At 46.7% G+C, this 23,795-nt stretch overlaps 1 protein-coding gene across 1 annotated transcript in view; it reads left to right on the forward strand.

Moving 5' to 3' along the window:
• CCDC57 (coiled-coil domain containing 57) overlaps positions 1-23,795 on the forward strand; it is a 93,308-nt gene that overhangs the window by 737 nt on the left and 68,776 nt on the right. The window lies entirely within an intron of this gene.

The raw sequence follows: 23,795 nt of genomic DNA on the forward strand, positions 1-23,795 counted from the left end.
GTCCATCAGCTATGAAATGGCTGCCCACCTTGCCTTACAATTAAATATTTAGATCCTGTCCATTGTGATCCAACCAAGAAATCAAGAAAAAAACCAGACATAACAATTCAGTTAAATTGGCCACCAATGTACAATTGAGTTTTGGAATTTAAGCAATAATCTTCTGAAGTTGCAGAATATCTGTCATCTTGGTAATAAATGTAGAGATACTACTACAACAAAAAATACGTTTCTAAAACATCAGATGTGACAGTGACCTTCTGGCAAAAACATACACAATGTTGGATGATTGTGCCTATTGTGATGTTTGGAATATGATAATCTTAACAAATTTTATATATATATTTCAAATTTAGTCACTGCCCATCTCACTCACTTAGCAGTGCTAAGTAGATCACTGATATAACTGTTATAAGTTTAATAAGTTCTTACTACAGCAGGATCCCATTTCTGATTTCTTAAATTCTTATTATTAGCTCTGCTTTTTAAAAATATATTAACATGTGAATCATTAGGATATTAAAGCTACAAGAGTAGATTTACTCTGGTCCAAAAGCTTTGAAAGAAAAGAAAAGCATGTCCCTAATGAACATATACCATTCCTATTTCAAAAAGGGAGGCAAAAGGTGGTGATAATGTTGCTTTAGTATCGTCTCTTGAGACTGTTAGAAAGGTCTTGTCTAAAGATTGAATCACTAAATTTAACTAGCGGTTAGGCATATGTCAGGGGCTTTTAAAAGCCTTGATATCACTTTGCAAGTGGCTAGCATCAAATTTTGTACTATTTAGCAGAGAAAATTAAGAACTTTTATACACACACACACACACACACATACAGTGCATACATACACACACACAGTGTGTATGTATATGTGTGTGCATGTGTGTATAATATCCTACTTTTGCATTTTAAAAAACAAATTTTAAGAATAAACTCCACATGAGTGTTGGATCGAGACTAATCTAGTTGGAATAAGACATGTAGAAGGTGGGTTTTTTTCCTCACCTCTTTACATGGTAGTCAGAACTACATTTTTACCTGTTGTCCATCTCTCAACAAGAAAAAGTTGCTAACATTTATTGTAGACTTATGGGATATACAAAATGTAGAAAGACATAGAGGTTCTGCCCTTTTTAAGCTGTTTGATTTTAGGAATATCTGGAGCTCTTCATATAACTGAAAAACATTACATTTAAAAGCTACAATAGGTATACTTTTAAAAAAAATGTGAGAAACATACAGGATTATTTTTCCATTCATAGTTATGCCCTGGTCTTTTTAAACCTTTTGCTTGGGTTGATTGTTGTTCGTTTATTCTTTGAAGCTTACTGATTCTCTCAAGCACATAGAAGCATATTTCTCTTGCCTAACATATTCATGATGTTCAACCCATCATAAATGATTAAAAATGACATTTTTCTTTGCAAAAAGTTTATTCTATTTTCCACTAGTGGAGAACTAAGGCCCATATTGCTGAAATCATAGAATTAAGTGGTAAAGAAAGTATTTGCTTTTAGTTTCTATTAATGAGTTGGGAATAGTTAGATCTGTATTAAAAGAAAGCATTAAAGTGCTGTATCATATTTCATCATGTTGTTCTATCTGAAAACCCTTTCTTGCATTTGCAAAGATTAAAAAGCTATTATTGGACTGGAAAGAGGCACTGGTCAGATGCATTTATTGCTGCTCCCCCTGGCTTTATGTGTCCATAATAAGTGACTCAGAAAAATGCCACACTCTAAGGGAAGTTCTGCTGATTTTAAAGAATTATAAACATACGAGCTACAATGGCAGCAGTCTACATAAAACTGGAAAAGTGAGTGGAATGGTTGAAATATGGATACAGTACTACAATATGGAGAAATAAGAAAGGGGAGCTGAATCTTTTCCTCCAACTATATTTTTTAGTCTGAAAACATTTGCCTGTTTTTCTCCTAATGGAAATTAGTACCAGTCATTAACGATTTATAGTGTTGAAGTTCTGTGGAGTGCTTGTAAAAAAAATGGCTGAGGGGGGTACATCTGAGCCACAGGTCAGATTGTTCTCCATTCTCTTAAAACAGCACAGCAGAACTGTTATAATATCCTGAATGGAGAACACAGCATAACACCCATTTAAAAAGCTAGTTACAAGAGTTTCTACAGCTGCAATTTTTTTTCAAAAACAAGTTCCATTGCCATTGATGAATCCTTCCCTAATAGGTATGATTAGGACATGCAATGCAAATGTGAGATCTTATTCAGTGTTATTAGATTTCCTGAAAACGGTATCACATTCTGAAGTATTTTACTAAGAATGAAGTTGCCCTTTAGGGATTTCACCCTTGCAAAAAGTTGATACACTGTTAATTGTGTTCATTGTCTCGTTTCCTTGTGTCATTTCAATTGCTCAGACTTCCTTAGTTGTGGAGTCCATGGCGCTGTCTGAGCTTGGTTGTTTGCTTGCAGATGTTTCATTACCCAGCTAGGTAACATCATCACTGATGTCTGCAAGCTTAGTGTTTTTGAGATGACAAAAGTAGTATCTCAGATAAGACATTGCATCGCATTGCATTGCATTGCATTGCATTGCATCGCATCGCATCGCATCGCATCGCATCGCATCGCATTGCATTGCATCGCATTGCATTGCATCCCATCCCATCCCATTCCATTCCATTCCATTCCATTCCCAGGCACGGGGGCAAGGAAGTTAGTTGAGTCCAGTGTGTTGTTGCTGTTTTTCTCGGTTACCATAGTATGTTATTGCCCTTGTTTTTAGGATTTCTTTTTCTTATTTACTTATGGTATGATTTTTAAATTTTGTTAGCCACCCAGAGTTGCATTTGCAAGATGGGTGGCCGTACAAATGATAAATAAGAAATAATATGAAATACTGGGCAAAGCTGTATAAGTAGTCCTCAAGTTATGATGGACCAGAATTTCCATCGCTAAGCAATGCGGTCATAAAATGCAATGTCACATGCCCGCATCACTTAGCAGTGGCAATCCTGGCACTCCCCATTGTGTTGTTAACCAAATTCCACCGTTCATTAGCCAAGGACCCACTCCAATCCAAGCCACTCCAGGCTTGGTCCCTCCCAGCACCGAGCCTCGGTAAGGTAAGGGACTGCCTCCTTTTCACCTTCCCCTACCTGCCTATCTCCCCACCATCTCTGCCCTTTTGGCCGCCCTGCACCCTTCCTTGCAGGATGGCAAGCAGCCCCAGAACTGCGCAGCTCTGGGGTTGCTTGCCATGCTGCGATTCAGGGGCTTCTTGATGCACCATGACTCAGGGGCTGCAAGAAGCCCCTGAGCCACAGCACGAAGGCACAGTGCCCAGGAAGCCCCAGCTGCTCCAGCAGTGCGGCACGAAGCCGCAGCCACCCCAGCCCAGGCCCAGTCGCAGTCACCCTCACTACCTTGCACTTTGAGGTCCCTGCCTCCCTGCACTCCACCTCCCCAGCTGACCTTCACTGTCTTCTTGCTGTTGCTACTGATGAGTGTGTCCGCCCTGGCCATTTGTGAGGCAGCTGCTAGCCATGTGAGGCCATCTTCCCCAGATCTCACAAGGAAGCCACCATGCATGACCTTGGGAAGAAAGCCTTGTGCAGCTGGCAGCTGCCTCATGAAGGGTCAGGCCAGGCATGCTTGGTCAGCAGTAGGAGCAGGGGCCGCAGAGTGCAGGAGGCCAAAAGGGAATAGATGGGGGGGGGAGGGAGGCAGGGGGAGTTGAAGTGCCCCTGCAGTTGTAAGTGCAGGCAGGCTGCCAAGCACCCAAAATTTGATCATGTGACTGGGGGGGTACTGCAATGGCTGTAACTTCAGGGACCAGTTGTATATCCTTTTGTTCAGTGCTGCCATAACTTCAAATGGTCGCTGAATGAATGATCCTTAAGCAAGGACTACCTGTACAAGATTGTGCCAGTGTTAAAACTGGAAAAACCTCCTTGTTCTTCTACTGCTTCTATGAGCATTATCTCTTCTCTATTTAATCCCTTCCTCCATGTTACTGAAGTGACAGTAGTTCTGGCACAGATCTGCCTACTATATTATAACAGAGGTGTTGGAAGACCTGATCCTGTGTTCTGTTTGTTCAGTAGAGCAGCAAAAAGTATTTATCATTGAAAAAAAACCAGATATCTTAACCTTTCATGTATGTCTTTCCAAGCCCAGCTATAATATAACTTAATTATAATAAAGCCTAGCTATAATAACCTTACTTCAGCAAAGGATCGTTACCTTGTCGTGGTGCTGGAGCTTGAGCACCTCAATGATGCCATGAGCTAAACCGTGAAGGGCCACCCAAGACGGGAAGGTCATGACAGAGAGGTCAGACTAAATGCGATCCCTGGGGAAGGTAATGGCAACCCACCCCAGTATTCTTGCCGTGAAAACTAAATGGATCAGTACAACCAGAGATATGTCGGTATACCATCGGAAGATGAGACCCCCAGGTCGGAAGATGGTCAAAATGCTACTGGGGAGGAACAGAGGATGAGCTCAACTAGCCCCAGACGTGATGACGCAGCTAGCTCAAAGCCGAAAGGACGGCTAGCGGCCGACGGTGCTGGTGGTGAACGGCGAATCCGATGTTCTAAGGATCAACACACCATTGGAACCTGGAATGTAAGATCTATGAGCCAGGGCAAATTGGATGTGGTTATTGGTGAGATGTCAAGATTAAAGATAGACATTCTGGGCGTCAGTGAACTGAAATGGACTGGAATGGGCCACTTCACATCAAATGACCACCAGATCTACTACTGTGGACAAGAGGACCACAGAAGAAATGGAGTAGCCTTCATAATTAATAGTAAAGTGGCTAAAGCAGTGCTTGGATACAACCCAAAAAACGACAGAATGATCTCAATTCGAATTCAGGGCAAGCCATCTAACATCACAGTGATCCAAATATACGCCCCAACCACAGATGCTGAAGAAGCTGAAGTAGAGCAGTTCTATGAGGATCTGCAGCACCTACTGGACAACACGCCTAAAAGAGATGTTATTTTCATCACAGGAGACTGGAATGCTAAGGTGGGCAGTCAAATGACACCTGGAATTACAGGTAAGTATGGCCTGGGAGAACAAAATGAAGCAGGACATAGGCTGATAGAATTTTGCCAAGACAATTCACTCTGCATAACAAACACTCTCTTCCAACAACCTAAGAGACGGCTTTATACATGGACTTCACCAGATGGACAACACCGAAATCAGATTGATTACATCCTTTGCAGCCAAAGGTGGCGGACATCTGTACAGTTGGTAAAAACAAGGCCTGGAGCTGACTGTAGTTCCGATCACGAACTTCTTCTTGCACAATTTAGGATCAGACTAAAGAGATTAGGGAAGACCCACAGATCAGCTAGATATGAGCTCACTAATATTCCTAAGGAATATGCAGTGGAGGTGAAGAATCGATTTAAGGGACTGGACTTAGTAGATAGGGTCCCGGAAGAACTCTGGACAGAAGTTGGCAGCATTGTTCAGGAGGCGGCAACAAAATACATCCCAAAGAAAGAGAAAACCAAGAAGGCAAAATGGCTGTCTGCTGAGACACTAGAAGTAGCCCAAGAAAGAAGGAAAGCAAAAGGCAACAGTGATAGGGGGAGATATGCCCAATTAAATGCAAAATTCCAGAGGTTAGCCAGAAGAGATAAGGAATTATTTTTAAACAAGCAATGCGCGGAAGTGGAAGAAGACAATAGAATAGGAAGGACAAGAGACCTCTTCCAGAAAATTAGGAACATCGGAGGTAAATTCCAGGCCAAAATGGGTATGATCAAAAACAAAGATGGCAAGGACCTAACAGAAGCAGAAGAGATCAAGAAAAGGTGGCAAGAATATACAGAAGACCTGTATAGGAAGGATAACAATATCGGGGATAGCTTTGACGGTGTGGTCAGTGAGCTAGAGCCAGACATCCTGAAGAGTGAGGTTGAGTGGGCCTTAAGAAGCATTGCTAATAACAAGGCAGCAGGAGATGACGGCATCCCAGCTGAACTGTTCAAAATCTTGCAAGACGATGCTGTCAAGGTAATGCATGCTATATGCCAGCAAATTTGGAAAACACAAGAATGGCCATCAGATTGGAAAAAATCAACTTATATCCCCATACCAAAAAAGGGGAACACTAAAGAATGTTCAAACTATCGAACAGTGGCACTCATTTCACATGCCAGTAAGGTAATGCTCAAGATCCTGCAAGGTAGACTTCAGCAGTTCATGGAGCGAGAATTGCCAGACGTACAAGCTGGGTTTAGGAAAGGCAGAGGAACTAGAGACCAAATTGCCAATATCCGCTGGATAATGGAAAAAGCCAGGGAGTTTCAGAAAAACATCTATTTCTGTTTTATTGACTATTCTAAAGCCTTTGACTGTGTGGACCATAACAAATTGTGGCAAGTTCTTAGTGGTATGGGGATACCAAGTCATCTTGTATGCCTCCTGAAGAATCTGTATAACGACCAAGTAGCAACAGTAAGAACAGACCACGGAACAACGGACTGGTTTAAGATTGGGAAAGGAGTACGGCAGGGCTGTATACTCTCACCCTACCTATTCAACTTGTATGCAGAACACATCATGCGACAAGCTGGGCTTGAGGAATCCAAGGCTGGAGTTAAAATCTCTGGAAGAAACATTAACAATCTCAGATATGCAGATGATACCACTTTGATGGCTGAAAGTGAAGAGGAACTGAGGAGCCTTATGATGAAGGTGAAAGAAGAAAGTGCAAAAGCTGGTTTGCAGCTAAACCTCAAAAAAACCAAGATTATGGCAACCAGCTTGATTGATAACTGGCAAATAGAGGGAGAAAATGTAGAAGCAGTGAAAGACTTTGTATTCCTAGGTGCAAAGATTATTGCAGATGCTGACTGCAGTCAGGAATCAGAAGACGCTTAATCCTTGGGAGAAGAGCAATGACAAATCTCGATAAAATAGTTAAGAGCAGAGACATCACACTGACAACAAAGGCCCGCATAGTTAAAGCAATGGTGTTCCCTGTAGTAACATATGGCTGCGAGAGCTGGACCATAAGGAAGGCTGAGAGAAGGAAGATAGATGCTTTTGAACTGTGGTGTTGGAGGAAAATTCTGAGAGTGCCTTGGACTGCAAGAAGATCCAACCAGTCCATCCTCCAGGAAATAAAGCCAGACTGCTCACTTGAGGGAATGATATTAAAGGCAAAACTGAAATACTTTGGCCACATAATGAGAAGACAGGACAGCCTGGAGAAGATGCTGATGCTAGGGAGAGTGGAAGGCAAAAGGAAGAGGGGCCGACCAAGGGCAAGATGGATGGATGATATTCTAGAGGTGACGGACCCGTCCCTGGGGGAGCTGGGGGTGTTGACGACCGACAGGAAGCTCTGGCGTGGGCTGGTCCATGAAGTCACGAAGAGTCGGAAGCGACTAAACGAATAAACAACAACATAATAACCTTAAAAACAGTAATAATATAATAACATTATAGTGCTCTAAAATTTTTCCAGCCTGGTGGAAAGCTTTAACTAAGAATTTTGTCCTGGCTATGTTGTTGTTTATTTGTTTAGTCGCTTCCGACTCTTCATGACTTCATGGACCAGCCCACGTCGTCAACCACCCCAGCTCCCCCAGGGACGAATCCATCACCTCAAGAATATCATCTATCCATCTTGCGCTTGGTTGGCCCCTCTTCCTTTTGCCTTCCACTCTCCCTAGCATCATCATCTTCTCCAGGGTGTCCTGTCTTCTCATTATGTGGCCAAAGTATTTCAGTTTTGCCTTTAATATCATTCCCTAAAGTGAACAGTCTGGCTTTATTTCCTGGAGGATGGACCGGTTTGATCTTCTTGCAGTCCAAGGCACTCTCAGAATTTTCCTCCAACACCACAGTTCAAAAGCATCGATCTTCCTTCTCTCAGCCTTCCTTATGGTCCAGCTCTCATAGCCATATGTTACTACAGGGAACACCATTGCTTTAACTATGCGGGCCTTTGTTGTCAGTGTGATGTCTCTGCTCTTAACTATTTTATCGAGATTTGTCATTGCTCTTCTCCCAAGGATTAAGCATCTTCTGATTTCCTGACTGCAGTCAGCATCTGCAGTAATCTTTGCACCTAGAAATACAAAGTCTTTCACTGCTTCTACATTTTCTCCCTCTATTTGCCAGTTATCAATCAAGCTGGTTGCCATAATCTTGGTTTTTTCTGAGGTTTAGCTGCAAGCCGGCTTTTGCACTTTCTTCTTTCACCTTCATCATGAGGCTTCTCAGTTCCTCTTCACTTTCAGCCATCAAAGTGGTATCATCTGCATATCTGAGATTGTTAATGTTTCTTCCAGCGATTTTAACTCCAGCCTTGGATTCCTCAAGCCCAGCATGTCACATGATGTGTTCTGCGTACAAGTTGAATAGGTAGGGTGAGAGTATACAGCCCTGCCGTACTCCTTTCCCAATCTTAAACCAGTCCGTTGTTCCGTGGTCTGTTCTTACTGTTGCTACTTGGTCGTTATACAGATTCTTCAGGAGGCATACAAGATGACTTGGTATCCCCATACCGCTAAGAACTTGCCACAATTTGTTATGGTCCACACAGTCAAAGGCTTTAGAATAGTCAATAAAACAGAAATGGATGTTTTTCTGAAACTCCCTGGCTTTTTCCATTATCCAGCGGATATTGGCAATTTGGTCCCTAGTTCCTCTGCCTTTTCTAAACCCAGCTTGTACATCTGGCAATTCTCGCTCCATGAATTGCTGAAGTCTACCTTGCAGGATCTTGAGCATTACCTTACTGGCATGTGAAATGAGTGCCACTGTTCGATAGTTTGAACATTCTTTAGTGTTTCCCTTTTTTGGTATGGGGATATAAGTTGATTTTTTCCAGTCTGATGGCCATTCTTGTGTTTTCCAAGTTTGCTGGCATATAGCATGCATTATCTTGACAGCATCATCTTGCAAGATTTTGAACAGTTCAGCTGGGATGCCGTCGTCTCCTGCTGCCTTGTTATTAGCAATGCTTCTTAAGGCCCGTTCAACCTCACTCTTCAGGATGTCTGGCTCTAGCTCACTGACCACACCGTCAAAGCTATCCCCGATATTGTTATCCTTCCTATACAGGTCTTCTGTATATTCTTGCCACCTTTTCTTGATCTCTTCTTCTTCTGTTAGGTCCTTGCCATCTTTGTTTTTGATCATACCCATTTTTGCCTGGAATTTACCTCCAATGTTTCTAATTTTCTGGAAGAGGTCTCTTGTCCTTCCTATTCTATTGTCTTCTTCCACTTCCGCGCATTGCTTGTTTAAAAATAATTCCTTATCTTTTCTGGCTAACCTCTGGAATTTTGCATTTAATTGGGCATATCTCCCCCTATCACTGTTGCCTTTTGCTTTCCTTCTTTCTTGGGCTACTTCTAGTGTCTCAGCAGACAGCCATTTTGCCTTCTTGGTTTTCTCTTTCTTTGGGATGTATTTTGTTGCCGCCTCCTGAACAATGTTGCAAACTTCTGTCCATAGTTCTTCCAGTACCTTATCTACTAAGTCCAGTCCCTTAAATCTATTCTTCACCTCCACTGCATATTCCTTACAAATATTGGTGAGCTCATATCTAGCTGATCTGTGGGTCTTCCCTAATCTCTTTAGTCTGATCCTAAATTGTGCAAGAAGAAGTTCATGATCTGAACTACAGTCAGCTCCAGGTCTTGTTTTTACTGACTGTACAGATGTCCGCCACCTTTGGCTGCAAAGGATGTAGTCAATCTGATTTCGGTGTTGTCCATCTGGTGAAGTCCATGTATAAAGCCATCTCTTAGGTTGTTGGAAGAGAGTGTTTGTTATGCAGAGTGAGTTGTCTTGGCAAAATTCTATCAGCCTATGTCCTGCTTCATTTTGTTCTCCCAGGCCATGCTTACCTGTAATTCCAGGTGTCATTTGACTGCCCACCTTAGCATTCCAGTCTCCTGTGATGAAAATAACGTCTCTTTTAGGCATGTTGTCCAGTAGGTGCTGCAGATCCTCATAGAACTGCTCTACTTCAGCTTCTTCAGCATCTGTGGTTGGGGCGTATATTTGGATCATTGTGATGTTAGATGGCTTGCCCTGAATTTGAATTGAGATTGTTCTATCATTTTTTGGATTGTATCCAAGCACTGCTTTAGCCCCTGTACTATTAATTATGAAGGCTACTCCATTTCTTCTGTGGTCCTCTTGTCCACAGTAGTTGTCCTAACTGCCAGGAAACACGCTGAGACAAGAAACTGGTCTCTAATGTTTTATTGCTTGTACATAACAGGAATCCTAACAAACTGAAGAAGCATGGGAAAAACCCAGCCATATAAACCCCAAAGGTTAAGGCGGTCCCGATCTGTATCTCTTTGAATGGCTACCTAATTCCTCAGTGCTACGCATGCGCTTAACAGTCTGGATGGGAGTTCCCTGCTTGCCATCCTTACTCATGACAGTAGTAGATCTGGTGGTCATTTGATGTGAAGCGGCCCATTCCAGTCCATTTCAGTTCACTGACGCCCAAAATGTCTAGCTTTAATCTTGACATCTCACCAATAACCACATCCAATTTGCCCTGGCTCATAGATCTTACATTCCAGGTTCCAATGGCGTGTTGATCCTTAGAACATCGGATTTGCCGTTCACCACCAGCACTGTCGGCCGCTAGCCGTTCTTTCGGCTTTGAGCTAGCTGCGTCATCACGTCTGGGGCTAGTTGAACTCATCCTCTGTTCCTCCCCAGTAGCATTTTGACCATCTTCCGACCTGGGAGTCTCATCTTCCGATGGTATACCGACATATCTCTGGTTGTACTGATCCATTTAGTTTTCACGGCAAGAATACTGGGGTGGGTTGCCATTACCTTCCCCAGGGATCGCATTTAGTCTGACCTCTCTGTTATGACCTTCCCGTCTTGGGTGGCCCTTCACGGTTTAGCTCATGGCATCATTGAGGTGCTCAAGCTTGGCCCCCAAAATAGAGTGCAAGGCCTAACAAGTATCTAGTTCATCTCCTTTCTGCTCAGTATGCTTTCCCTGTGGTGACTGAAGGCCAGAGCAGTCTCTCTGAGCTTCCAGCTTCTAATCAGATGCTGCCCAGGTGTAACCCTCCTATATTTTCCTATCAAAGATACTTCCTGATACATGTATCCTAGTGCCACCTAGAAAAATATGTGTGTAGTTGTTGATCCTTTCCCACTGAACAGATTTTTTTAAAATAAAAATGATGAAGTGGTGGGAAAGTATACTTTCGTCTTCTTCTTGAGAAAATAACAAGATGCACAGTAACATAATCACACAAATTCTATTACATATTACATCAGGACATCTGACACAACTTTGTAAGCCATAGCGTTTGGTGTGATTATGATGTAATTTGTGGATACCAGTGGAATGAAGCAACGTGATTGCAAAATAAAGGGGTCATCTAAAAGCACTCATTTTGTATTCCCACAAAATAATCAATTAAGGAGTTAAAAATGGAATAGTTGTACAATATATTGATTGATAGCACTAGGAACCTTTATCTGGAAGCATGACACACAGTCGTGGAAAAGTTTCCTGGCTTCTTGTGAGACTTTTATAGGCAAGATGTTGTTTCAATTCACCATGGACATGAGCCACAATAGTTTAACATGTTGTTATGTGGTTCATATGTGGTTTGGAAAAATTTGTAATTCATTCCATTGGCTGTTTTTGTGTTTCTGTCTTGCAGTGCAATTTTGTTTTACAGGTCAAAATGGTAGCTGGACAGATTGAGAAACAGTCCTGAAATTAATACCATGGGGTGTCAGACATTTTAATTTAAAAGTATTTGAAATTATTTTTATAATATAATAAACAATACAAGAATAGCAAAAAATACTAGTGATTATACAGTATAAAAACCCTACATAGACTATAATGACTAAAATAAACTAAACATAAAAAACTAATATAGAAAAAGAGAGAACCATCTAGTAAGAATTTGGTATCAATATCAGATTAATTCAAACCTCTATCATCATAAGGCATCCTCAGTTTGGCCAAAGATACTTGAAGAATTTTGGCCAGCCATAAAAACTTTCTCAATTTATCTATATAAAATATCTATTAGGAATTAACATTGGAATCCTTCTTAAAATATATATTAGTCTCAGTGTAATAATCATTTTGTTTACATAGATCTTATCCACAGACTTAACTATCTGTTTATTTTATCTATATATCTGAACATACGTAGTTCAACATACTATGAAAGCCCTTTTTCCCCTTCTTTGCAGCATGAAGCCAGCCCCGTCCCCTCCTAGGAACTCCAGAGAGTTCCGTCCCCTCCACTTGCAGCCTTCCCTGCTGGCTTCCCCACTGACTTTCTGGGGAAGCCAGCAGAGAAGATTGCAAATGGTGATCACATGATTGCGGGGCACTTAGCAACCGGTCATAAATGCGAGCCAGTTGCCAAGCACCCAAAATGTAGTCACGTGACCGCAGCGGGGTGGTGCAACATTTCATGAATGCTGAAAGAGCTTTCATAGTATGGGCCCATAAAGCACCCTTTCCAAGGCTGTTGTAACTTTGAACAGTCATTAAGTGACCAGTTGTCAAGTGAGGACTACCTGTAATGCCACGCTGTGACTAGAGACAGCCCTCATGAAGCTGGAGGCTAGAGTGTGGATGACTATACTCAACTATTGTCTCAGACTATTCTTTTTTCCCCTTGGCCTTCTCCCATTAACTATGAGTGATGATTTTCAATCCACATGGAAACAGGCAGTCGCAACAAAAATCTCATCTTTGGGCTTCTCTCCAGGTCTTCTACTCAGTATGGGATATGATCTAATGTATCTTCTATGCTTTTAAATTGACTGTACCTCACCCTCCTTATGCTGGTCTATGACCATAATAAAGATTTGAAATAGTTTATAGTGTCTGTACAAACAGTAAAGCCCAATTTCTTACAATAGTCTATAGATATTTTAATTTCTAAAGGAAGCAGCTTGATTTTTTTCCAGTTAAAGTTATAACCAGAATATAAATCATTTTGCTATACAGCTTCAATAAATTGTGATAGTGACCTTGAATAATTATCCAAAATAAGAATGATATCAGCGCATAAGAAAAGTTTGTATTCAGTATCAAGTGCCATCATATCCTTAATATATTGAGATTGTCTAATGAAAGAAACTAAAGGTTCAAGAACTAGATTAGAGGAGATTGGGGGCATCCTTGATGGGTACCTCAACATAGCTTAATAGGTTGAGGAACAAATCCATTTTTTGTGGATCCTGGCCATAGGATAAAAAAGTGAAATTGTAATCCAATGGACAAAAGATGATGGAGACCAGTATCTTTTTAGAAAACACTTCATAAATTCTACATGGACCACATCAAAGGCCTTTCCATCATCTAACAAAATTAGTACACCTAATTCTAACTTATGTGTCCAAGATGTTGATCCCCAACTGAATATTATCAGATATTTATCTGTTGTTTATAAATCTGACTGAGATGAATGTAATCTCCTGGCTAATGTTAGTATTTTGGGGTCTACATTAAGTGATGATATTGGTCTATATCTGGTACATCTGCTAGGGTGTCATGCGCTGCCTACCTCTGAATAACATTCAGACGCTGGTTTGCAAAGCAGGTTCTGGTTTATTTCAGGTTAGGTACAACGTTGGTAGAAAAAAGCTGAGAGTGACAGGAGCGCGCCGGTGCGGGGTTTAAATACCCCGCGCCGGTCAGCGCCCCCTCGCTCACGGTCACGTCACCCCCCTTTGTCCCATGCGTTGCCCTGCCATTGGTTGAGGGTTTCCAGGATCGCCCATCCTCAGGTTTCCATTCTTCTGCTGATTGCTTTCAGCTGGGCGATCCCCGTTGTATTGTCGCTGATGGCTTGGGTGGCTCCGTGATTCGTTTAGCTATTGTTTGTTAGCCGTTAGTCGTTGTGGGTTGATGGCTACTTAACTTGTGCCCCTTCACTTATTTCCTTGTCATTGTCATGAGTGCCATTGCGCTGATGACTTTAGCTCAACGGCACTCATGACATACTGCCCCCTTTTCGAATAGTGTTCTCCCCCGGTTTTCTTGGTTTTCCCCGTGGAGCTGTCAAAACGCCACATTTTTTTTTTTTTTTTTTTTTTCAAAGTTCCCGCCGGAGTAGTTGTCGCCCCTCCCTTTGCTCCTCCCTCTACCACGTGCCTTCCCAGGGTGTGTCCATGGTGCGCATGCTCGGGTTCTGACCTGGCGTGCGCATGCTCCAACCACACCCTGTTTGTTTGGCTCAGTTCGGCGAGGCGAGAGGCGTGGCTGGTCGGGTGCTGCTCAGCTCCAGGTAGGGCCCTTCTTTTCTTATTTAGAGTGCGTCGCCTTTGTTGTGTCTCCTGGGCGTTGCCCCCAGGTTGCCCTGTTGACTTGCTTGCCACTCCCCCGCGGCCGGGGGGCGGGGGGAGGGTGCTGGCGATCGTTTGTCACCACCCCGTGGGCCCGGGGCGGGGGGAGTGAGTCCCGGGGGGGGGGAAGGTCCACCCAAGTCGCGGGCTTGGGGGGGGCCCTTTCCCTTGGGGCACGGGAGGCGGGGGGGGGGGCCTGCGGGGGGGGGTTGGATTTGCTGACCTTGGTTGCGGTTTGTCGGGGTATGCCCGGTGAAATGCTCTGGTCAGGTCAGGCGCGTTAACGTTGTGCGCCGCCACCCATTCCGGGTGGGGGAAGTGTTTCCACCTGACCAGATAGTGTAGAGTTCCTCGTTGCTTGCGGGAGTCGAGGATGTCCCTGATCTCGAAGTGGTGTTGCCCGTCGATCATTAGCGGTGCGGGCTGTGGCGTGCTTGGGTGCCATCGGGAGGTGGTTGCCGGTTTTAGGAGGCTGGTATGGAACACCGGGTGGAGTCTCCGGAGGTTGTGTGGCAGGTCCAGGCGTATTGCTACCGGGTTCACTATTTGCGTGACTCGGAACGGCCCGATGTACTTAGGCCCCAGTTTTTTCGAGGGTTGGGTTGACTTTAGGAACTTGGTGGAGAGATAGGCCATATCTCCCGCCTGGAACGGCGGTTGTTGGCGCCGGTGCTTGTCGGCCTGCTCTTTGTAAGCAGCCTGTGCCTCCTTTAGCGCCGCCGTGATTACTGGCCATGCTTCCGCGATCTTCCGTCCCCAGTCGCTGGCGTCCACCTGGGGTTCCGGGGGTTGAGGTAGCTCCGGTATGGGGACGAAGTCGCGCCCCGAGACTACTTCGAACGGGGTTTTCCCCGTGCTCGTGTGGACGGCGTTGTTGTATGCGACTTCGGCGAACGGGAGCAGTTCAGCCCAGTCGTCTTGGTGGTAGTTCGTATATGATCGTATAAATTGCTCTAAGGTGGCATTAAGAACCTCAGTGGCTCCGTCCGTCTGCGGATGCCAAGCCGTAGATAGGGCCTGTTGGGTCCCCGTCAGCTTCAGGAAGGCCCGCCAGAATTTGGAGGTGAACTGTGTGCCCCTGTCGGTCACCACACGTGCGGGACATCCGTGTAGCCTGTACACGTGGATGAGGAAGAGTTTGGCTAGTTGTTGTGAGGATGGGACCGACGTGCAGGGGATGAAGTGGGCCTGCTTTGAGAAGTAGTCCTTCACCACCCAAATGGCCGTTTTCTTCTGGCTGGGTGGGAGGTCCACTATAAAATCCATAGAGATTTCCTCCCATGGGCGGGAGGGTTCTGCCACTCGTTGCAATAGCCCCGCGGGTTTGCCTGGTGCCCGTTTGGCCCTAGCGCACGTTGGGCAGGACGCCACGTAGGTTTTTACGTCTCGCCTAAGCGCGGGCCACCAGAATTGGCGCCGTGTTAGGTGTAGGGTCTTGAGGAACCCAAAGTGTCCCGCTTGCTTGGCGTCGTGTGACCTATGCAAGATCGCCTGGCGTTGCGAGTCCGGGACGTAGATTCTGCCTTCCCCCCATGCCAGGTCTTGCGCCATCGTTACCTTGTCGGGGTTTGCCAGGAACCAGGGGTCGGTTTTGAGGGCGGCGGCGAGGTCCGTGCGCATTCCCCCTGGTAGTTGCGGTTGGCTTCTTTCCGTCGCCGGTTGTCCCGCCGTCGGCTGCGCCGTAGCGTCGAGCTGCCTCCGTGCGCCGCTTCGGGTGGTCACGGCCATTCCCAGTTGCGAGGCGGATAGGACCGTCCCAATGGTGTCTGGGGCGGGCTCTTCGTCTTGGGGCAGCCGGGAGAGGGCGTCGGCCAGGAAGTTCTTCTTGCCCGGCATGAACTTCAGCTGGAAATCAAAGCGGCTGAAGAATTGGGCCCATCGGACCTGTTTTGGGCTAAGGCGTCTAGGCGTTCGTAGGGCCTCGAGGTTCCGGTGGTCCGTCCAGACCTCGAATGGTTGGGTGGCTCCCTCGAGTAGGTGACGCCATGTCTCTAGTGCCGATTTCACCGCGAAGGCTTCTTTCTCCCAGACGTGCCATCGCCTCTCTGTCTCGGAGAACTTCCTTGACAGGTAGGCGCATGGTTTCAGGAGCCCCGTGGAGTCTTTTTGTAGCAGGATGGCTCCCAGGGAGAAGTCTGAGGCGTCGGCTTGGACCACGAACGGCCATTCTGGGTCCGGGTGTGCGAGGATTGGCTCCGTCGTGAACAGCGCTTTCAGCTTGTCGAATGCGGTCTGGCACGCGGGAGTCCAATTCAGCACTGTGCCTGGGTTCTTGGCGCGTCGGGTGTCCCCCACCCCTTTGGTTTTGAGGAGGTCCGTTAAGGGGAGGGCTATCTCAGCGAACCCCCGGGCGAAGGACCTGTAGAAATTCGCGAATCCCAGGAAGCTCTGTAGTTGCCGTCTGTTGCGGGGCCGCTCCCAGTTTAGCACCGCTTCGACTTTTGCGGGGTCCATTTCGATGCCGTCCCCGGAGATTCGATACCCCAAATAGTCTAGGCGCTCTTTGTGAAACTCGCACTTTGTAGGCTTTGCGTAGAGCTGCGCCCTTCTGAGCTTGTCGAGGACTTGCCTGACTAAGGTTACGTGTTCCTCGTGTGTTTTTGTGTAAATGAGGACGTCGTCGATGTAGACCAGGACCCCTTTAAACAGATGTTCATGCAGTACCTCATTGATGAGCTGCATGAACACCCCAGGGGCCCCCGCGAGTCCGAAGGGCAGTACCTTGTACTGGAAGGCGCCTAGGGGGCAGTTAAACGCCGTCTTCCATTCGTCCCCCTCCCTGATTCGGATGCGATAGTACGCTTCGCGAAGGTCCAATTTGGAAAAGACTTTGCCCGTGGAGAGGTGGGCGAGCATGTCCTTTACCAGGGGTAAGGGGTATTTGTTGGACAGGGAAGCCGCGTTTAGGCCCCGGTAGTCGGTGCAGAGCCGTAGGGTCCCGTCTTTCTTCTCCCGGAATAAGACGGGGGCTCCGACCGGTGAGCATGCTGGCTCTATGAATCCCCTGTCTAGGTTTTTATCGATGAACTCCCGGAGGGTTGCCATCTCCTTCGGGGTCATCGAATAGATCTTTGGTCTAGGTAGGGGGACGTCGGGCAGTAGGTCGATCCGGCAATCCGTCTTGCGGTGGGGGGGTAGTTGGTCTGCCTCTGCCTCTCCGAAGACCTCGGAGAAGTCGGCGTATTGTTCTGGTAGGTCTGCTGTGGTAGCGGCGTTGTCTTGTGTGGTCGCCTCCGCTCGTCCTACCGTGGGGTTGCTTTTGCCAGCTGGTGCTGGTGCTCGATACTCGCCGTCGCCGAATGTGAAGGTGCGGGTCGCCCAGTTGATCCGCGGGTTGTTTTTCGCGAGCCATGGCATCCCCAGGACTGCAATGGGCCGTCCGATGGGCGTGACTACGAACGATGTGCGCTCGGTGTGAGTGCCCATTTGCAGGGTGACCGGCTCGGTTTGTAGCGTGGCTGGTTTCCCTCCCGCTGTAGAGCCGTCCAGCTGGTGGAATGCCAGCGGCGTGGGGAGGGGGAAGCAGCGGAGGTCGAGTTTGGCAACTAGGTCGGGGTGGATGAGGTTTTTTGAGCACCCCGAGTCCACTAGTGCCGCGGCCGTGGTGGCTCCGTTGCCGGCAGAGAGTTGGATTGCTGCCAATATTACGGAGCTTTCGTCGTTTCGTTGAGGTGGTCCGCGTTGCTGTCCCACCGCCTGCCTTGCCACGCGTCTCAGAGCAGGCGGGGAGCATTTCCCGCCGGCTGGTCGGGGTCGGTATTGTCCTCTTCCCCCCAGTACGCGTCCCAGCCCTCTTCCGGTGTCGCTGTGGCCACGGTCATTCGGCGGTGAGGGGGCGGCCCCGGGTTGGGTGGTTTGGGGCTAATTTTCGGGGCGGGCTTGGGCGCGCTGGTCGGCGGTCGGTTGGCGAAGCAATCCGCCGTCTTGTGCCCTAATTTGCCACACCTCCCGCAGGGCTCCCGGTTGAACCTCTTTTTTGGGTATATGGGGCCGGCCATCCCCCCGTGTGGTGCGGGTACCTTTTTCCCGACATAGTTTGTGTCTTCCGTGGTTGTCATAAGGAAGGTGCGGTGCGCGTGTTCGGCTCTCCCCGCGAGGTGGATCCACCCGTGTAACGTTTCTGGGTCGTCGCGGTAGAGGGCCCATTGGAGAACGTCGCGGTTGAGCCCCCTTTTGAAGATTTCCAGCAGGGTGGTCTCAGACCAGTCGCAGACCTTTCCCGCGAGGGCTTTGAACTCCAGGGCGTAGTCAGGGACCGTGCGTGTGCCCTGTTTAAGTCTCTGGAGTGCGCTTTTCGCCCGTACTTTAGCTAGGGGGTCTTCGAAGTAGTTTTTCATCTCTTTGATGAAAGCAGGGAAGGTGGCGAGGGCGGGGGAGCTGGACTCGTACAGTTGGACGTACCAGTCCGCCGCCCTGTCTTGGAGTTTGATCGCCACGGCGGCGATCTTGTCGGCCTCGGAGTCATAGGAGTGTCCGTGCCTCCCCATGAACTCCCTAGCGTTGGTGATGAAAAACGAGAGTTTTGAGGGGGTCCCATCGAAGAAGATGGGGAAGTCCTTTGGGGCCCGGGCGTTTTGTGCGGCCCCGCCTCTCGCTTCCTGGGGTGTGGTGTCGGCCGCCTGTGCCGTCTGCTGGCTCTCCGCTGGCCCGTGTGGGTTCGGTGCTTCGCTCGGGGTGTGGGCTTGTGCGGGGACGTCGTTGGGTGGCGTGGGGGGCATAAGCGCCTGGAGCATGGTCCGGAGTTCCGTCAGCTGAGCCCGCATGGCCGCGAGTTCAGCTCGTGCCTCCTCGTCCACAGCCCGCGCCGCCGCTGGGGCCGGTTCCGTTGGCGCGTCCTCGGGGGTGGGTTGCCGGTGGGGTTCATCGTCCCTCCGCCGCGGGTCCGCTTCCTCCTCCGTCTGATGGGTGTCTCCGTCGTCCTCCTCCGTGTTGAGCACCGTGGGGCTGTCGCTCCACGCCCGTTGCTGGGGTGCGATGTGGGGCGCGGGGTCCTCCGCTGGTTTCGGAAGTCGTGCTGCTCCCTCCCGCGGTCGGGTTGCCTCCGTCGCCATCTCCCCTTGGGGTTGGAGCTGAGGCTCGGGTCGGGTGGGGTGGGCGTCCATGGCTCCGGGAGTCCGCGGTGCCTCTGGCCTCGGTCGGTCCTCCTCTGTCTCTTGCCGCGCGGCTCGCCCTCCTTGCCCGCGCCGTTCCGGCCTCATCTTGCTGGTCTTCTCGCCGTCTACTCCTCCCTCGGCTCGTTGTCGTCCGGTGGGGCTCGGCGAGGCTGAGTTTATGACTCTCAGCTTTATGTCATGCGCTGCCTACCTCTGAATAACATTCAGACGCTGGTTTGCAAAGCAGGTTCTGGTTTATTTCAGGTTAGGTACAACGTTGGTAGAAAAAAGCTGAGAGTGACAGGAGCGCGCCGGTGCGGGGTTTAAATACCCCGCGCCGGTCAGCGCCCCCTCGCTCACGGTCACGTCACCCCCCTTTGTCCCATGCGTTGCCCTGCCATTGGTTGAGGGTTTCCAGGATCGCCCATCCTCAGGTTTCCATTCTTCTGCTGATTGCTTTCAGCTGGGCGATCCCCGTTGTATTGTCGCTGATGGCTTGGGTGGCTCCGTGATTCGTTTAGCTATTGTTTGTTAGCCGTTAGTCGTTGTGGGTTGATGGCTACTTAACTTGTGCCCCTTCACTTATTTCCTTGTCATTGTCATGAGTGCCATTGCGCTGATGACTTTAGCTCAACGGCACTCATGACATAGGGTCTTTCTCAAAACTTTAATATTACTATGATATAGGCCTCATAAAATGAAGGAGGCCTTTCCCAACTTCATAGATTGGATTCTGTTTATAATTTCTTGTTAATTACAGTGGCTGTGCCAATTTCTTTTTATATTCTTAGGAGATCTCTTCCATTTCAGTATTTTGTCCAAAATTAATAATTTGCTATGCAGGTATAGATGATTCCAGTTTAAATAGATGAATATGAAAATTAAAAAACTTCTAATTAATAGAGTAATATGGGCCAGTTAGCCTGAATTGCTGATACAAACTTCCATTGTTTTTGTTGTTTCAGCCAGTGAGCCAATAATTTGTTGGCTTTATGATTCCAAATAATTCTAATTAATACATTTCAAATAATGAGATTGTTCTGAATGTTGTTTTGCCTTAATTTAACTTTAGCTGCTAAAAATACTTTGTACAATTCATCTGTGGGGTTTCTAGGGCAAGTGAGTTTTTAACTTTCTTTCCAGTTGTACAAGATTGAAATGGCTAAATCTCTTTTTTGCTGAAGCACAACATTAATAAATGCTGTAGATATGTCCCAGAAGATTAACTTATTAGTAGAACTTCTGCTTGCTTCAGACAGACAAACAAACAAATTCCCTTCTTGATGTATTCTACAGAAGAAGAATCACTTATTGGGAAGATATTCAGATGTCAGAAAAACATTGACAAAATGCCTAAAAAGTGTTTCTTAAGTTTGGTGTCAAAGTCAAAAGTTACCACTTGCCTGCTGTTTTTGTTCTGTTGCTGTGCTTTAATCTGCGCAATAATCTGTGTAGATTATAAAGTGCTTTAAAATATTTAAAGTGTAAATGAATAAAAACAATATAGCAGTAAACATCTGTCTGTCAGCGGGAAAACCTCCCAAAAGAATTCCAATCCACAAGGTTCAATGATTCAGAGAAAAGGCTTTATTTATGCGTTTGCAAAGGCGGGTTCCCTCCATGCAGGTGCAGGAAAGAACCAAGAACAAAGCTAGCTCAAAACCTTTATACCCTAACTATCCTCCCCCTCCTTCGAGGGCTCAGCTCACAATCTTCCTGTTTCCCAAGCATTCTTGAGTTAGTTACTAGGTTTATGTGTTTATGTGTCCGGGATGATTCTGCCATCCTTATCTCTTCCTCCTTTCAAAGGCTAATCCCACTCAAACACCTCTTTGTAGACGCCAGCTACTCTACACAATCAGCTATAAATTCCTAACCTAAACGGCTCTATCTAACACGCATATCCTCAGCCCCACGGGTTCAGGGTCCGGTCACCCACCTGTAGCTAACTCCCTTTTTCTTCTCTCATGAGTTTGAGGCACCTTCAGGGGATGCTCTTCACCCCCCCTCACAACTCCCCCCTTTTTCTCTTACTTCCTTACTGCCTCAAACTCAAGCAACATCTGACGCTCCGTCCTCCACTTCAAGCTGTCACACAATCCTTTCCCCATCTGTATACATGCAGGGGCACATTGAATACAACAGCATATTAATCTGCATAAACAAACTACAGCTATAATCACAAAGCAAAGCTGTTTTATCCACCCAAACCCTGGTAACCAGTCCCATAGCCAGCTCCAATCATCATCTTCTCCCAGGTTCTCATTTCCCCATTGTTGATAATGCCGTTTAACTGAAGCTTCCATCTCTTGGATGGTGTGAGTTATAGGCACCAGCCCATAAGGCTAACAAATCCATACCAGTGGGTTAACCGCAGTTCCATACTACAGGTAGGCTGGATTTCAGAACTGTATCCTAATCCCTTTTCATATGGAAATAGAAATTCCCTATTGTGCTAAATTGAGTTTTCAAAGCTTCCCTTGAACCCTGTGACTCTCTTTTCCAGGTTCACGGACTCGTATGGTCATCAAAACTACAAGGTATTAGACAAAAGTTCAGGCGCATTTTTCTTTTTCTGCACAGTCCAGTGTCCAGCAGTATTTGGCAACACCAGTGTCTTCTTTAGGGTTTTTCCCAACTCAGTTGCCGACTCCCCTCCGTCTGGTTTAACTCGATTTCCAGACTTAAAAGGATGCGTCTGCTATTCCAACAGGAGGGCTCTGTGTTCCTGTAGATAGGGAGACAAGGACAAGACTTGCGCAGATAACTGTTTCAAATACTTGCAGACAAATTTCCTCCCCATGGCATGCATGTCTCCTACTTCTCCACTAAGAATTCCAAGATAGAGTCACCCATCTCAAATGGACTGACTCCTAGTCTTTTCTTAGGAGCAATCCAGAGACTTAGTATTGTTACTAAAAAGGCTTGTGTCCATGTTAATCCTGCCTTTGGTCCTAGTCTCTCCAAGTGTCTTTTCAGCCTATAAAGAAAGCCTTTCACCCATTTTAAGAAACAGTTCACCCCAAACCCCCCTTTTGGAGGTTCCCCTGGAGTTGAACTTGGTTGGTCTTTGGGTTGTCCTTTTGGCATACCACACATCTCTCACACACACCTGTTTTTATCATCATGTGCTATGTTGAGGAGGGATTACAATTTAATCCATATAAAATTTATAAAAACACACACACTTTTCTAAAACTGGAATGCCAGGGGCAGAGCAGAGTGGAACTGTGAGAGCAAAGGGGTGCCCCCCCCCTCTGAGTCATTGCTTCTCTGAACCTGCCCACATCCCCCCCCTACAGCAGCAGCTGCAGAAAGAGAAACTTAAAAGCTTTCCCCTGATGTGTGTAAAGGTATTATAAAAGGAAGAATCCTAAAAAGATGGGGGAGTAAAGGATCTTCTGTAAAAGCATTGCCCCTCCCCTCTGTCACCCTTCTGTCTCCTCATCTGGATCCTCAAGCCTGTAACAAGCAGGCAAGAGGCAGACTGAAGGGGGGAGTTTGGGTGAGACTGGGCAAATAATGAAACACACATACCCCTCAAACAATTAAAGAACAAACAAAACAAATGGGAAAGGATTGACAAAAACCTTTCAACTTTCCCATCATATGCATTCAAATTACATAAATCACAACACACACACACACAAACCCTAAGGAATAGACTCACACAATCTCTCAACTCTCTTTTCACAACTCAAAACAGTTTCTCAACCTTACATATACGCACACATTCAGACAAACAAATGCTCTCTAAAAGAAAACCGCACACCAATGCCTCAACAGGCTGTTGCCACATGCAATCCATCACAGCCCTGCAGGAACGCAGAAGCTCTTCCTCCCTGCCTCTCAGCCAGGAGAAAGGAATGCTTTATTAAAAGGGCGATAGCTCCCATCAAGATGAATCTAGCCGTTCCCAGGCCTATTGGAGACAATCCACACTCAACTGCCCTATTGTGATTTAACTCCCCTTCCCAGAGAGCCTGCGTCTCTCCAGGTCCTTTTCACGCCTGTCTGTTTCCCGAGCCCTCTATTCTATGGAATACCTCCTCGACCCAATCTTCCGAGAACTCCCCCTGCCTCCCCCTCTTTGGGGCCGCAAACCTTGAGCTAAAAACAAGGCATGTCATCTTTCTTTTTCTTTCTTTCTTTCTTTTTTCCTTTCTTCCTGGGGTTGCCCTGTAAACACCCTGTTCATTTATGGGCTCCACCAGCACCCCCCTTTTTCTGGCAGCTCAGTATAGTCTACCTGTGCCCTTTGAAACGGCCAGGAGGCTAACCATCGTCCCCCCCGCCTCTTTCTTTCTAGCTGCCTTTTTGTTGACTTTTAAGCAAATTAAGCATTTCCAACACACACTATGGGC

Source organism: Candoia aspera, chromosome 2, assembly GCF_035149785.1.
Source record: "Candoia aspera isolate rCanAsp1 chromosome 2, rCanAsp1.hap2, whole genome shotgun sequence".
NCBI classification, from domain to species: domain Eukaryota; kingdom Metazoa; phylum Chordata; class Lepidosauria; order Squamata; family Boidae; genus Candoia; species Candoia aspera.